This window comes from Herpailurus yagouaroundi, unplaced genomic scaffold, assembly GCF_014898765.1.
Source record: "Herpailurus yagouaroundi ecotype Mexico unplaced genomic scaffold, PumYag 159, whole genome shotgun sequence".
NCBI lineage: Eukaryota > Metazoa > Chordata > Mammalia > Carnivora > Felidae > Herpailurus > Herpailurus yagouaroundi.
Genome location: NW_024412400.1, coordinates 84046984 through 84060986, shown reverse-complemented (window position 1 = coordinate 84060986; position 14003 = coordinate 84046984).

Sequence of the window (14003 nt, the reverse complement as noted above, 5' to 3'; positions counted from 1 at the left end):
CCATACTGTTTTCAGAGTGGCTGTACCAGTCTGCATTCCCACCAGCAGACAAAAGGGTTCCTCTTTCTCCACATCCTCACCAACATCTGTTGTTGCCTGAGTTGTTAATGTTAGCCATTCTGATAGGTGTGAGTTGGTATCTCAATGTGGTTTTAATTTGTATTTCCCTGATAATGAGTGATATTGAGCATTTTTTCATGCGTCTGTTAGCCATCTGGATGTCTTCTTTGGAGAAGTGTCTATTTGCCCATTTATTCACTGGATTATTTGTTTTTTGGGTGTTGAGTTTGATAAGTTCTTTATAGATTTGGGATCTAACCCTTTATCTGATATGTCATTTGCAAGTATCTTGTCCTATTCTGTCAGTTGCCTTTTAGTTTTGCTGATTGTTTCCTTCACCATGCAGAAGATTTTATTTTAATGAGGTCCCAATAGTTCATTTTTGCTTTTGTTTCCCTTGTCTCTGGAGACCTGTTGAGTAAGAAGTTGCTGTGGCCGAGGTAAAAGAAGTTTTACCTGCTTTCTCCTCTAGGATTTTGATGGCTTCTGTCTTATGTTTATGTCTTTCATCCATCTTGAATTTATTTTTGTGTATGGTGTAAGAAAGTGGCCCAGGTCCATTCTTCTGCATGTTGCTATCCAATTTTCCCTATACCATTTGCCGAAGAGACTGTCTTTATTCCACTGGATATTCTTTCCTGCCTTGTCAAAGATTAGTTGGCCATACATTTGAGGGTCCATTTCTGCGTTCTCTATTCTGTTCCATTGATCTAAGTGTCTGTTTTTGTGCCCGTACCATAGGGGCACAAATTGATGATTACAGCTTTGTAATACATCTTGAAGTCTTGGATTGTGATGCCTCCAGCTTTGGTTTTCTTTTTCAAGATTGCTTTGGCTATCTGGTTCCATACAAATTTTAGGATTATTTGTTCTAGCTCTGTGAAGAATGCTGATGTTATTTTGATAGGGATTGCATTGAATATGTTGATTCTTTGGGTAGTATCGAAATTTCAACAATATTTTTTCTTCCAATCCATGAACATGGAATGTTTTTCCATTTTTTGGTGTCTTTTTCAATTTCTTTCATAAGCTTTATATAGTTTTTAGTGTATAGATTTTTCACCTCTTTGCTTAGGTTTATTCCTAGGTACTTTATGGTTTTTGGTGCAGTTGTAAACGGGATCAATTCCTTGATTTCTCTTTCTGTTGCTTTATTATTGGCGTAAAGAAATGCAACCGATTTCTGTGCGTTGATTTTATATCCTGCAACTTTGTTGAATTCATGAATCAGTTCTAGCAGTTTTTTGGTAGAATCTTTTGCATTTTCCATGTACAGTATCATGTCATCTGCGAAGAGTGAAAGTTTGACTTCCTCCTTGCCAATTTGTATGCCTTTTATTTCTTTGTGTTGTCTGATTGCTGACGCTAGGATTGCGAGAGTGGACATCCTTGTCATGTTCCTAACCTCAGGAAGAAAGCTCTCAGTGTTTCCCCATTGAGGATGATATTAGTGGTGGGTCTTTTTGCATATGGCTTTTATGATCTTGAGGTATGATCTGAAAGTGTGCTAATTTTATACAAGCATCTGGAAAAGGAAAGTCTACATAGGAAATAAAGAGTGGACACCTGAAAATCAGTTATGACTGGAAAAGTGACCCATTTGCTCCCTGTCCCCAGTTTTGTTGTCTATGAAACTGTCATTTAGTAGCATGAAGCCATAAGATTTTCACATCATTCTGAAACAGAACAGCAACCTCTTTGGTAAACCAATCACATTTTCTTGGAATGAGCTCAAAATAATGTTTTGGAATAGCAAACTGATTAATCTTGTCATGAAAGTTAGACATGAGATAATATTACTCATGTATTTAAATTACTTAGGCATCAAAAATGAGTAATTTTCATTACATATAACAAAAAATGGTATGTCCCTCTATTCCAAGAATGTAAAACCAGAGACAAAGTCATTACCGATATTTTATTTGGAGAAGAAACAGAATGAGTTCTTGGCAAACTTATTAAATAGCACCTTTTAGATATTACATATTGTCAGTGGCATATGATGTGATTGAGCAGTCAGCATCCCATGGGCATGCTTAGAGATGCTGCACTTTACAGTGAGATGGAAACATTATTTTGAGCAGAGTATAGAACAGCTTTTGGCAAAGGTACTTAAATTTTTTTTTATGTTTATTCATTTTTGAAAGACAGAGAGAGACAGAGCACAAGCAGGGGTGGGGCAGAGAGAGAGGGGGACACAGAATATGAAGCAGGCTCCAGGCTCCAAGCTTTCAGCATAGAGCCTGACCCGGGGCTCAAACTCACAAACCTCGAGATCATGACCTGAGCCAAAGCCAGACGCTCAACTGACTGAGCCGCCTAGGAGCCCCGGCAAAGGTACTTTAAATGAGGAAAAGTACCCAATAATTTCTTATTGTGTTCTCCTAAAACATGCAGAAGAGAGATTTCTCATAGCTAACACCTGTTTTTGCGAGTCATGAGGTGGACTGGAAATGGTGCATTGGGGTCAGAACTGAAAATGCACCAGATACATGGGCCACAGAGGGGGGATTTACCATAAGGAGAGAAGACACTGCTCCTGGATGCCAGCCCATCCACCAGCTTATTCCAGGACAACAGGTGGTAATCAACAATATACACCCAGATCTTGATTCGGTGGCTGTGACTAAATTGTAAACCCTGAGGATATGTCTCTTCAGCCTGCTGTTCAAAGAAAGAGGCAGCAAGTACAAGACTCTTTCTACTAGTAAATTTGCCGACTCTCAAGAGGAAAGGTGCTTACACCTGAGTGAATAAAGTATGAAATACAACTATTCTTTCACAGCACTGTTCAAATCAGCAAAGACCACCTCTATAATTTTAAGTGACTTGCTCAAATGGAATGTTTCAACATTCGAGTCAATAGCTGAATACCTTGACTCTATTATCCTAGAGATAAAATATAATTTTTAATGTTTACAAAAATATATCAGATTTATTAAGAAGACTAAATTATGGTGAAGTCAGCTTTGTCATCCGGAATTTGGATCTTTCCCAAAATTTGAATATATTTTTTCTCCCAGCAGAAAAACAAATCAATAATATATAATTGAGAATTTTAAAAAAAAACACATCCAAATGCCAGAACAGACTATAAATGCATTAAGAATTAAAGCACTTGGGGGCTCCTGGGTGGCGCAGTCGGTTGAGCGTCCGACTTCAGCCAGGTCACGATCTCGCGGTCCGTGAGTTCGAGCCCCGCGTCAGGCTCTGGGCTGATGGCTCAGAGCCTGGAGCCTATTTCCGATTCTGTGTCTCCCTCTCTCTCTGCCCCTCCCCCGTTCACGCTCTGTCTCTCTCTGTCCCAAAAATAAATAAACGTTGAAAAAAAAAATTAAAAAAAAAAAAAGAATTAAAGCACCTGAAAGTGGATTATTAATCTACTTCCTGCTGTTTCCCAAATTAAAACATTTAGCTTTCCAGTTTGGGACAGGATATCCCAAGCTAGTACATGACAGAAATTTGAGAGTAACCTTCAATGAATTCTCTTTCTGTCTTTCCAGCCTCTGCACTGATCCTAATATCCAGATTTATCTGACAGTCACCAAACACTCCCATTTCTGATGATCTATAACTGTAAATTAAGATTTACTATTTGGGGAGCACCTGGGTGACTCAGTTGGTTAAGCATCTGACTTCGGCTCAGGTCATGATCTCACGGTTTGTGAGTTGGAGCCCCACATCAGGCTCTGTGCTGACAGCTCAGAGCCTTGAGCCTGTTTCGGATTCTGTGTCTCCCTCTCTCTCTGCCCCTCCCCCACTTGCACTCTGTCTCTCAAAAATAAACATTAAAAAAAGATTTTCTATTTTTATTTTGTAAAAACAATTGAGAACATAAACCAAGTAGATGTGAAACATGACTGGCAGCTTAAGGCATATTTATCATAGAACTGGGTATCCATGTACTAGTACTTTGGTGAAAGATGGAAAAATATGTTGTCCATTATATGGCTACGAAACAGTAATAATTAGCTTGTAAATATTTTATTTCATATTTGCCTTATTTAAAAGATGTTTATAGAATGCTACATATGCCCTGACACTCATAAAAATCTTCCCGAGGCTAATATGAAAAAGACATTCTACTTCCAGTGTGGATAAATGAAATCACGAAGAATTACACTGGGGTTTGGAATAAAACACTCCTGGTAATAAACCATGTGATTTTGTTTTCTGCCTATAGATCCCTGAGGAACTTCTTCAGAGAGAATGGAAAACATGAGGGAGAGGGCAATAGGAGGTTAGGGTTTGAGGATCCTGGGTTTCTGCCCATTTTCTTTCTTCCATTATAATTTGTTAGGATGATTTTAAATTTTGTATAAAAATATCGGTATTGTTTTGAAAAAAAATTGTTTTATAACAGATTTTGTAGCATTTATGCTAACTAAATTGGAACCTTTTTACTCTCTTGTTTTAATATCTATTATTATTGCTTATTGCAATTTCAATAATGACAATGCTTCCTAGTCTCATTGTCTATTAAAACTTAAAATTCCATAATCATGCAGTTAAACTCTCACAGTGATAATAATTGTTATGTGTCTGCATGTTCCTATGCAGAACATTTTTACTGCATATGTCTTCATTTCAGTAATGCAAGGGTAAGCATTTGTTTCCGATCCAATTGCAAGCTGTTCTTAATGTAAACATCAGTATTCCATCAGCCTTACAAACCCACAAGCAACAGCTCTCCAGTAAGCATCAGCATTGTTATCTCTATTCCTCCAGGGAATACATTTTCACTTTGGTAATTTTGCCTGTATTTTTAGGATTAAACGTATGCTTCTCTCACATTGGAGTGAAGAAGGGCATACTCATTTATCATTAAGCAGGCAGTCTGTTTTCCAACACTTAAAGGCAGAGAGAGAGGGGGGTGGTGAGGGGGGTGGAGAAAGGAAAAATCCCTGCTGTCCAACTTGACTTTTGAGAGTTTTCCAGCGTTTTGGACCTCTGTCCATGGTAGCATATACCAGGCTGCACTCATTTTAGGTGCTAGAACAAAGAGGAGAGGAGAGAGAGGAGAGGACAGGACAGGAGAGGAGAGGAGAGGAGAGGGGAGGGGAGAGGAGGGGAGAGGAGGGGAGGAGAGACAGTTGTTTCTCCTATCAAGTGGCCAATCCAGCTCTTGGTTCTAGCACTATTTTGGTATCTATGGTTAGCATTGAGGTGTTAATTTCTAGAGTGGATGGGAATCAAATGGATTGGCTGGTACTGGGAGGAGTGGGCAAGTTAGACCAGGAGCCATTTGCTTTCTTTTCTTTTTTCTCTGTTTTTAATCATTTCAGCCTAATGCTCTTTGTCAGTAAACCATATTACTCCTACTACCACTCCCTAATAGTAAGAAGTATAATTTAATAAGTAAATACTATATGTAAACAACTATGCTGATTCTTTTACATATATTACTTCATCTAAAACAGTCATAACCCCTTTGAGGCAGGTGTTACTTCCTGCAATGTTCAGATTAGGTCATCAAGGCGTAGAGTTCAGTAGTTGGCCTGACATCGTATAGCAACTACATGTGTAACTGTCATCCCAGTACAGAAGTCAAAGACTTCAAAGCTTTAACTAATGCTAAACCTTTGTATTATTTTGTTCTACAAAAAAAGTGAGGCTTTCAAGAAGAAAAGCTATACATTTTCCTTCAATCAACACTAACTAAATAGGTTGTTTTATTAGGCTGTCTGGGGAATGTGTATGTAAGACATGGATTCTTTCCTCAAGGAACTTGGAATCTAGGAATAGAGATTATGTAAATGAAAAAGTAATTGTAACAGCAAAAAGTGGTAAGTATGACAAAAGAAGTACAGATGAGGTTTGTTTGGTAGAAAATTAACTTGCAGCTAGGAAGATCAGAGGATCTTTATAATACAGACCAGATATAGCCAGACATAGGAATGTAGAAGGGATACCTAACAGGCAAATAAGCCACCCAGCCATACAATTAAGAAGCTTCCCCCAGTCTCATCATAGGGGTAGCAAATGTGTGTCTGTGAGCAATTTATATTCTCTCTTTGACCCTATCTCCTTATCTATAAATTGAAGGGGATAGCCTGTAGGACAAGCTACAATCTATGGCTCTGTATTCGGATTGGATTGGTTGCCAAAGGGAGAAGCAATCTAGGGGAGGAAAGAGAGAACCGTTACATAGTCTTGAGCAACTGTTGCAGAGGAAGGGTAAGGTGGACTTTGTTGAACTGAGAGAAAATGGAATCTCTTCTATAAGCCCAAAGAAACCCTCGTTCTGGGAAGAAGCTGCCCATAACCATGAGAGGATGATGCTTGATGTCCATCTTGTCCCCACCCTCTGGGGAACTGTACTTTTTGCCTTTCCTTTGACTTGCATGGTAAAAGGGTCAGAGTCTGGTCTTTGAATTCAGGCTACTTTTGGGGGCTTGTTGGTAGGCTGCCTGGACTCAGATGACCTCCACCCATTATATTTCTAGGTGAAATGTCCATGATTCTACAATTCAAGAAATGTAGATGAAGTACCAAGCACTTCATCTTGGTAGTGCTTGGTACTTCATCTTAAGGGCAGTACTTAAAGGCAGAGAGAGAAGGGGGTGGTGAGGGGGGTGGAGAAAGGAAAAATCCCTGCTGTCCAGGTGAATCCAGTAAATATCTACTGTAAATCCAGTAAATATCTACTGGAAGTAGGGATCCAGTAAATATCTACTGGAAGTCAGGAAAGAGGTGCTGGAAACAGACCGTAACCAAACCTAAGTTCGTCTATCCAGGGCACGGCAAAGCCAATCAATGAGACATTGAGCATATAGCAAGGAAAGGGTTTATTCGAGAGGCAGCCAAACTAGGAGACAGGAATACAAGCCTCAAATCCACCTCCTGGAAGAGGGAGAGTCAGAGAAATTTAAAGACAAAGGAAAAGAGGTCTGGGTAAAAAGCTGCAGCTGCCAATATTAGTCCTGTTAACTTTGGTTGCTGCTTTCAAAGCTAAGGGCAGTTTTCCAAATGATCTAGCATCTTCTTTTCTGGTGATAACAACTCAAGGGCTTTGCTAGAGATTTGAGACTTTCTCTCCCATTAGCCACCCTTTTCACATTTTATTGGCAAAAGGGTACTGTACAATTTCCAAAGGGAACTCTGCCATCAACATAGACATCACATCAATGAGCAATTAAACATCCGTTAATAAAAATGTGCAGGCTATGTCCTCCGGAAAGTAAAAATGAAATAACATTAAGTGGAAAAGCCAAATAAAAATTATTATATACACTCTATAATTACTACAATGGTTACACATGGGAAGATTTAAAACAGGCCAAGGAATAATGAAAATCGTTGTTTAAGCAAAAGGAATAAAGATATAATTCCTTGTGAAGCTGATTTAATAATAAACTCTTTTTCTAATGAATATATCATGGTACTTTTTCTTATTGTTGCTAAAAACCCAAACCATGCAGAAAATGTAAAAATCCCTATATAATCTCACCCCCCAAGGGCTAAAATTTAGCAGACTTTTAACAGACTGCTGGAATACTTCCAGATTCCAATGCATATATAAGCATACCTACACTTATTTCTCCATAAACAGAACCATATTCTGCATTCTGTTTTATATCTTTTTTATTTTTTAATATCAATAGTGTTTCTGATAGTGAAAACAATGTAAGTTCATAAAATCTTCAAACAATAAAAGATAAATAATCAATTTAAATACAAATAATTCTAGAGGTTCAAATGCAAATGACAAGGTATATAATCTTTTCCTTGATTGCCATCGAGATTCCAAACAGGTGGAGCCCCACGGTTCCTGAATGCAGCAGCCTGGTAACAGGGCTCTGTCCTCCAAGGTCAGGAAGAAGGGCAATAGAGGGATTCTGATGGTGTGGGGGAAGGGCACTTTAGCCCCATCTGTCATTTTGTGCCTGACCCATCCAGACAGGGCTCCATGGAGTTCTCCACAGTGAGGAAGGAAGAAGTTGCCTCTTTTGTTAATTAAATCAATGTGAGCCCAGGGAGCCCATAAGTGAGCCACAAAGAGGCAACTGGTGAAAAGCTGCTACATATGTACCAGCAGGCCTCATAGGCGTGGTTTTGATTTTCTGTGTTTACAACCTACTTTCCAAGAAGACCTGCTATCCATATTCTGCAGGTCTCAAGCCTGTGTGCCTTCTCTCCCAAGGGATGCTTCTCAGCTAACGCAGGCTCGTATTCATTATCCTCATGTCATTCTGGCTAATAGGACCGAGGTTTCCCTGAGGTCACATGGCAGCGCTGCTCCGTCTTTGAACCAGGCAGGCTGGAAAAATGCCTTCTCCTTCTGCTCTGTAACTACTTGAGTAATGAAATAATGTAAGGTTATGCAGCTCGGCATATGGCATTTCCTCGGAGAGTAGAATCGTAGGACTGGAAACCTTGGAAGTTAGTCTTTAGGTAGAACAGCCTCACGGAAGCCTCTCAGAGGTACTAGACTTGTTATTTTTTAACACAGCCCTGGTAGGTTTTGGGACCTACGAATGCTGGCCACTGTAAGCACTTACATTTTTCTGAGGCGGGAGTGTAATGCATGCATCAGATCCTCAAAGAGATTCGCGGCCCCCTGAAATGTAAAAACCCTCACGTTATAGATCCTAGACCTGCTACAGCACACACTGTTGCTGCTTGGGCCAGATTCCCTTAGTTTTCTTTTGCTATTTCAAGCACACGCTTCCCCCAATTCCATAGGGCTTTTGCTTCTAAAGGCTCACACCTGTGACTTTTCAGAGGCTCGTTGCTTACTCTGCAAGCTGAATATCTGGAGTTTACATCCTCTTGGGGTGGCCCTGGGTCAACAACAGGCTGGTGAAGTGTGAAAGCCAGTCACGTTGTCTCCAGTGGAGACAATCCAATGTGTGCTTTACCCTCTGGTGTGCCTGTGGAATCAGGCTGGAGCTGGAGCTGGAGCTTTGCCAGAAATTACTTGACTGCTTCCTGTCCACCTCTTCTTTCCCTCACTACCTTCCTGGGTTTTCCTGGGAGCACTTTCTTAATAACTTGCACAGAAGTCCTGGTCTCAGGGTCTCCTTCTGGGGAACGTGCCCTAAGATAACTGCGCACAGAATGCCAGCAAGTCCCTCTTTCCCTGAACTTCTTAAAAAACAACCGATCACAGCCTACAAGCGAGATGGGTTGTCACAGACAAGCTGGAGGCATAGTAAGAGGCCAAGCGAATATGAAACAGATAGATGGGCGTGTAAGTAGGACAGAGAAAAAGGAAAGAGGAAAAAGAATGGTAAGGGAATCATTCATTTATTCACGTGGTACTGTGTTACACTGGAAAAGGTTTTAAATAAGAATAGAAGAATCTAGGTTCTTCTTCGGGCTCTGTCAATTATTAGTTGTTTGGCCTCAGACAAGTCACTCAAATTCCCTGAGCTTCAAGCATTCTCACTGTAAATCAGCGATCATAATATCTAGTTCATAGGCTTATTGGAAGAATAAAATAAAACAATGGAAGTGAAAACATCTGAAAGTCGTAAAGCATAATGAAATGCTGCTTTATGGAGCATCTGTTTGTCTCATGATTTAGTCTGCATTAGTACTTAACAGAGTACAAAACACACTTAAGGTGTGACACTGTCATACAAGAGGTTTTAATCGAACTGGAAAAATGACACAAACACAAAGGAAATAGCTAAATGACAGGTAAGCATGTATCAATATACAGAAGTATGTAGACATCGAGGGCAAAAGAGATTTCAGAAGGTTGGTGAGGTCACACTTGCCCTGAGGGAAAGCCTCGTAGCTTTAAGTCATTTCTTTCTGTTAAATGCTTCCCTGGCACCTGTTCTCCTTCTTGGAACACTCTTCACATCATTAGAAATTGGTTTTTTAATGTCAAGCTTTTCCACCAGATTGTAGAGTACAAATCATATCTGAATTAGTCACCTAGAAGTCTCCAGTGCCTAGCACATAGTTGGAGCACAAGAAATGTTTCTTAATGAATAAGTGATATGAGGTGAACATTTTAGGCTAGATGGAATTTGGATAAGCAATTCAAAAATATGTTGCAATGTGAATGAAAGGAGAAACGGGATAAAACTATTTAGACCCAAGTAGGGCTCATGCTCGGCATAGCAGAAGAAAAGTTGGAGACATAGGGCAAGGGCCACACTATAAAATGGCTTTGACTGCCAAAGCGATTGACCTTTGCCCATGAGGAGCAACTGGAGGTTTTGTAGCAGAAAGATGTGATGGGGTCAGTGAAGTAGGAAGATTCTTCTGGCAGCAGGGATGGGATGTGCTGTGGGGATATGTGGATCGGGGGGGGGGGGGCGGGGTGGAGCTAATGCATGGGGGGAGGGTGGCAAGCAGTTAGACTAAGGTGCAATTCATCACCAGGGGCACCCATCCTGTCTCAGCCTCCCTTTCATAATTTAATCAGAGATTAAACTTTTGTGTCAAAGGACATATAGTCTCCATTCCTCACTATTTTCTAACAAATGAATTAGCAAATAACAGATTTACAGAAAACCAGAGGGTGAAATCAACCACCCATCTGATGCCTTTATCTACAGGTTTCCTTCCAGGTAGCATTTGGCCTGTGCTTAAGCACCCCCCATGGGCAAAGAGCTCACTACCTTCCAAGGCAGACTGTTCCATGCCAGCATTATTGGCATTATGGAAACACAGGGCATGCTGACATGACTGGTCATTTGTTTCAAGAAACTCCACACGACTTACCTTGCCCTTGATATGGGACTGGCAGTTCAGAAAACTTAGATTCTATTTGTTACTTGATAGATGACATTGGGCAAGTCGTTTCTTCTAAGTTCACTTCCATGTTCTCACCTTCAAAATGATGACGTTGGACTAAATTATTGATTCTCAAACCTGGGTAATCATTGCAACCACCAAAGAAACTTGTTAGAACCATAGCAAACCTTCTGAATCAGAATCTTTGAGACCTGGGCTCGGGAATCCTATCATTCACAAACCCAAGTGATCTCATGAAGCCAGCCTGGGTCTGGTGCAGGTTGAGGCCTCTGGGATCACATGGACTAGATGAGCCTTTTGGTCTTTGGCTCTCAAAATTCAATTTGAGAATTTTGTTCTGTGATTCCCATCTTAGTAATAATACAAATACTCATATAACTATAATCTTTTTGTCATGATATACCACCCTAGGTTTTAAAAGCAAGGAGAGGGGAGGGTATCACTAATAATGTAAAGAATTTTTCTCTAACTCTACCCCTTCCTATATGGGGGGAATCGCTGGGGCTCCACAAACCCCCCATTTCAGTTACAGGGGGATTCTGCTCTTCTACTCAGGCTCTGCTTCTGATGAGCACCCCTCGCCCTGGAGTGACACATGTGTCATCTCTGAAACACAAGAATTCCTCCAAAAACAATGTTGGTGCTATTGTTCTCACTACGTCCTGCTGATGACAATTATCCTATACTTGCTAGAGGTATCACCGTGAGTCACAGCCACTAAGTCCACTGAGGTTGCTGATGAAAGGGCCACAGGCATCGCTAAGTTACAAGTAGATCAAATGGGCTTCATCTCATGTGCTGGCTCAGACCAACCGAGCATCCCATGCCTGCGTCAAGGTTTGGGGGAAATGCCATGACCACTTAATTATGTCTGTTATGAACACAAGGATGAAAAACGATGGTATGCCAAGGACGTACCATCTAGTCCAAATCCCCTCTTTTATTTTTAGGTCTTTGTTTTGTTTTACAGATGAGAACACTGAAGCCCAGAGAAAGACTTACCCAAATTTCCACAAGTACTGTAAAGACACAGATTCTCCCAGGCAAAATCTTGGTTGGAGGTGGCTGGCCAATATGCAGAACTTGAGGCTTGTGGTATCTTTCCGTGTGTGTGTGTGTGTGTGTGTGTGCGCGCGCGCACGCGTTTCCCTTTAGAAACCCAGGCAATACTCCACATTCTAATGCAATGCCTCTTGTGCATAGTCTGTGTGGGCTTCCCAGATGTTTATCTGCCCTTTCAAAGTTAAAAAGAAATTCTCTACAGGATTTACCCAGGCAGCATGATCTTAGGACATTACTTACTGCATTTTCTAATAGTTGCTATTTCCCCTTTGTTAAAGGGTCAGCTATAAAATGACGCTTCCTTTGCCGAAAGCCTGTACTGCCAGACAGATTAGATAACTCAGGGGATTTGCAGCACACTGTAGAGCCTTTAACCCCTGGGTCACTCTTTCATCTCTCACCCAGATTAGGCCTGACAGCTGTTCCGGAGTCTTCTTGGAAGGGAATGCTCAGCCACTTTTCCCAAGACAATCAACACCTTTTTGAATGTTTTGACATACATTTTGTCATCCCCTTTACTCTAGTTGTCTGTCATTCCTCAAATCAACAGAGATCCATGATATCTCGGTGAAGTTTAGTTGGCACAGAACAGGGAGGCACTGACCACTGAAACAGGCAATGGCTGTCTAGCCCCAAAGCTCTGTCCACAGGCCACACGTAAAAAGATTTCACCACGTGTGATCACTTCTTTGTCACATTTCCATAGAGTTCTTTCTTCTCCACCATGTCCATTTCCCAGAGTGATGCTGAGAACAATAATGGTACGTTTTGCAGATTGAAATCATACAATGTTCTGGTTGAGTTCAACCCACTCAGAGATCTAGCATAGAATTCACCTCAGAAAATTTATCGAGTTGCATGATGATTATTGGGATTGTTGATTCCATCATAGGAATAAAGACTTAAGTGGGAAAGAATACATTATAAATGGGATTTTTAAATATTATTGACCCAGAGCAATAATTCACAACTTTTCCAGTTAAAGGACACCTCATACTCAGGAACCCCTCCAACCGTAATGGTGCTCATTCTTTTAGTATTCATGGGGTGGCAAAACATTTACATACTTACATATCTCTGGAATTTGTGTCATAAATCCTAGTCTCCCAAATTCTCCCTCCACCTTCTCCAAGTTTCTCACAGATTGGGAGTCTCTGTCTGACCCAGTGGATTTATGCGTGTGTGCATTCTTAAAGGTAACAGTATCTGTTGAAATAACCCGACAAAGTCTCTGTTCCTACAATTACGTTTTGTTTTCATGAATGTACAACAGTCGTAAAAACAGGGTGTCAACAGAAAAGCAGGCCATTGACAATTTCCAACCCAAGTTACTATTTATTTGTATTTATTTGTATCCCAAATCTTTCAAGGGGAGGCTAAGTCAGCTCAGATGATCCCCATGACACACTGGCTCTGATAATGCTGCTGTGGTTTCATTATTTCTTCTACTTTCCTAAGTATCATTAATAAATTAGGGATTATCATGGAGTATTATTAGACTTTTCTTTACCAAATAAAGGTATTATGAAAGGAAGGTATTTTGGAGAATTGTGGTGCAGTGAAGAGAACATTAGATTAATAGTAGGAAGACCCATTCTTATTATCATGTTGGGTATTTGGCCATGTGATTGAACCCTCCTGAGCACCAATTTTGTCACCTATACATTGGAAAAATAATTCCCTTTCCTGCCTCACAGCAGAGTTACAGAGATCAAATACATTAATGTACACAAAAGAATCTGCCAGCTTTAAAGTTTTGCAGTGTGACTTGTAATACATTTTTTACTATTATAAAAATAATGGTAGTTTATTATGGAAAACTGCAAAATGTAATAAACCATGAAGTGATTTAATATTAACTCATAATCTCACAATTCAGAAGTATTACCTGTTACAATTTTGACATGTGGATTTCCACACTATTTTTGCTCTCCATATGAGTGTGTGAAAGTGTTTAAAAACGGAAGTCTATAAGCATGGTTTTATGATGTACTTTTTTTCACTTAAGAAATCTTGAGTATGGTGGGCTGAAGTGTGTTTCCCTAAAAATTGTATGTTGAGGCCCTAATCCACAATGTGACTCTATTTGGAGATAGGCCCCATAAGAGATAATTAAGGTTAAATGAGGTCATAAGGGTGGGAGCTTAATCCAATATGACTCATGT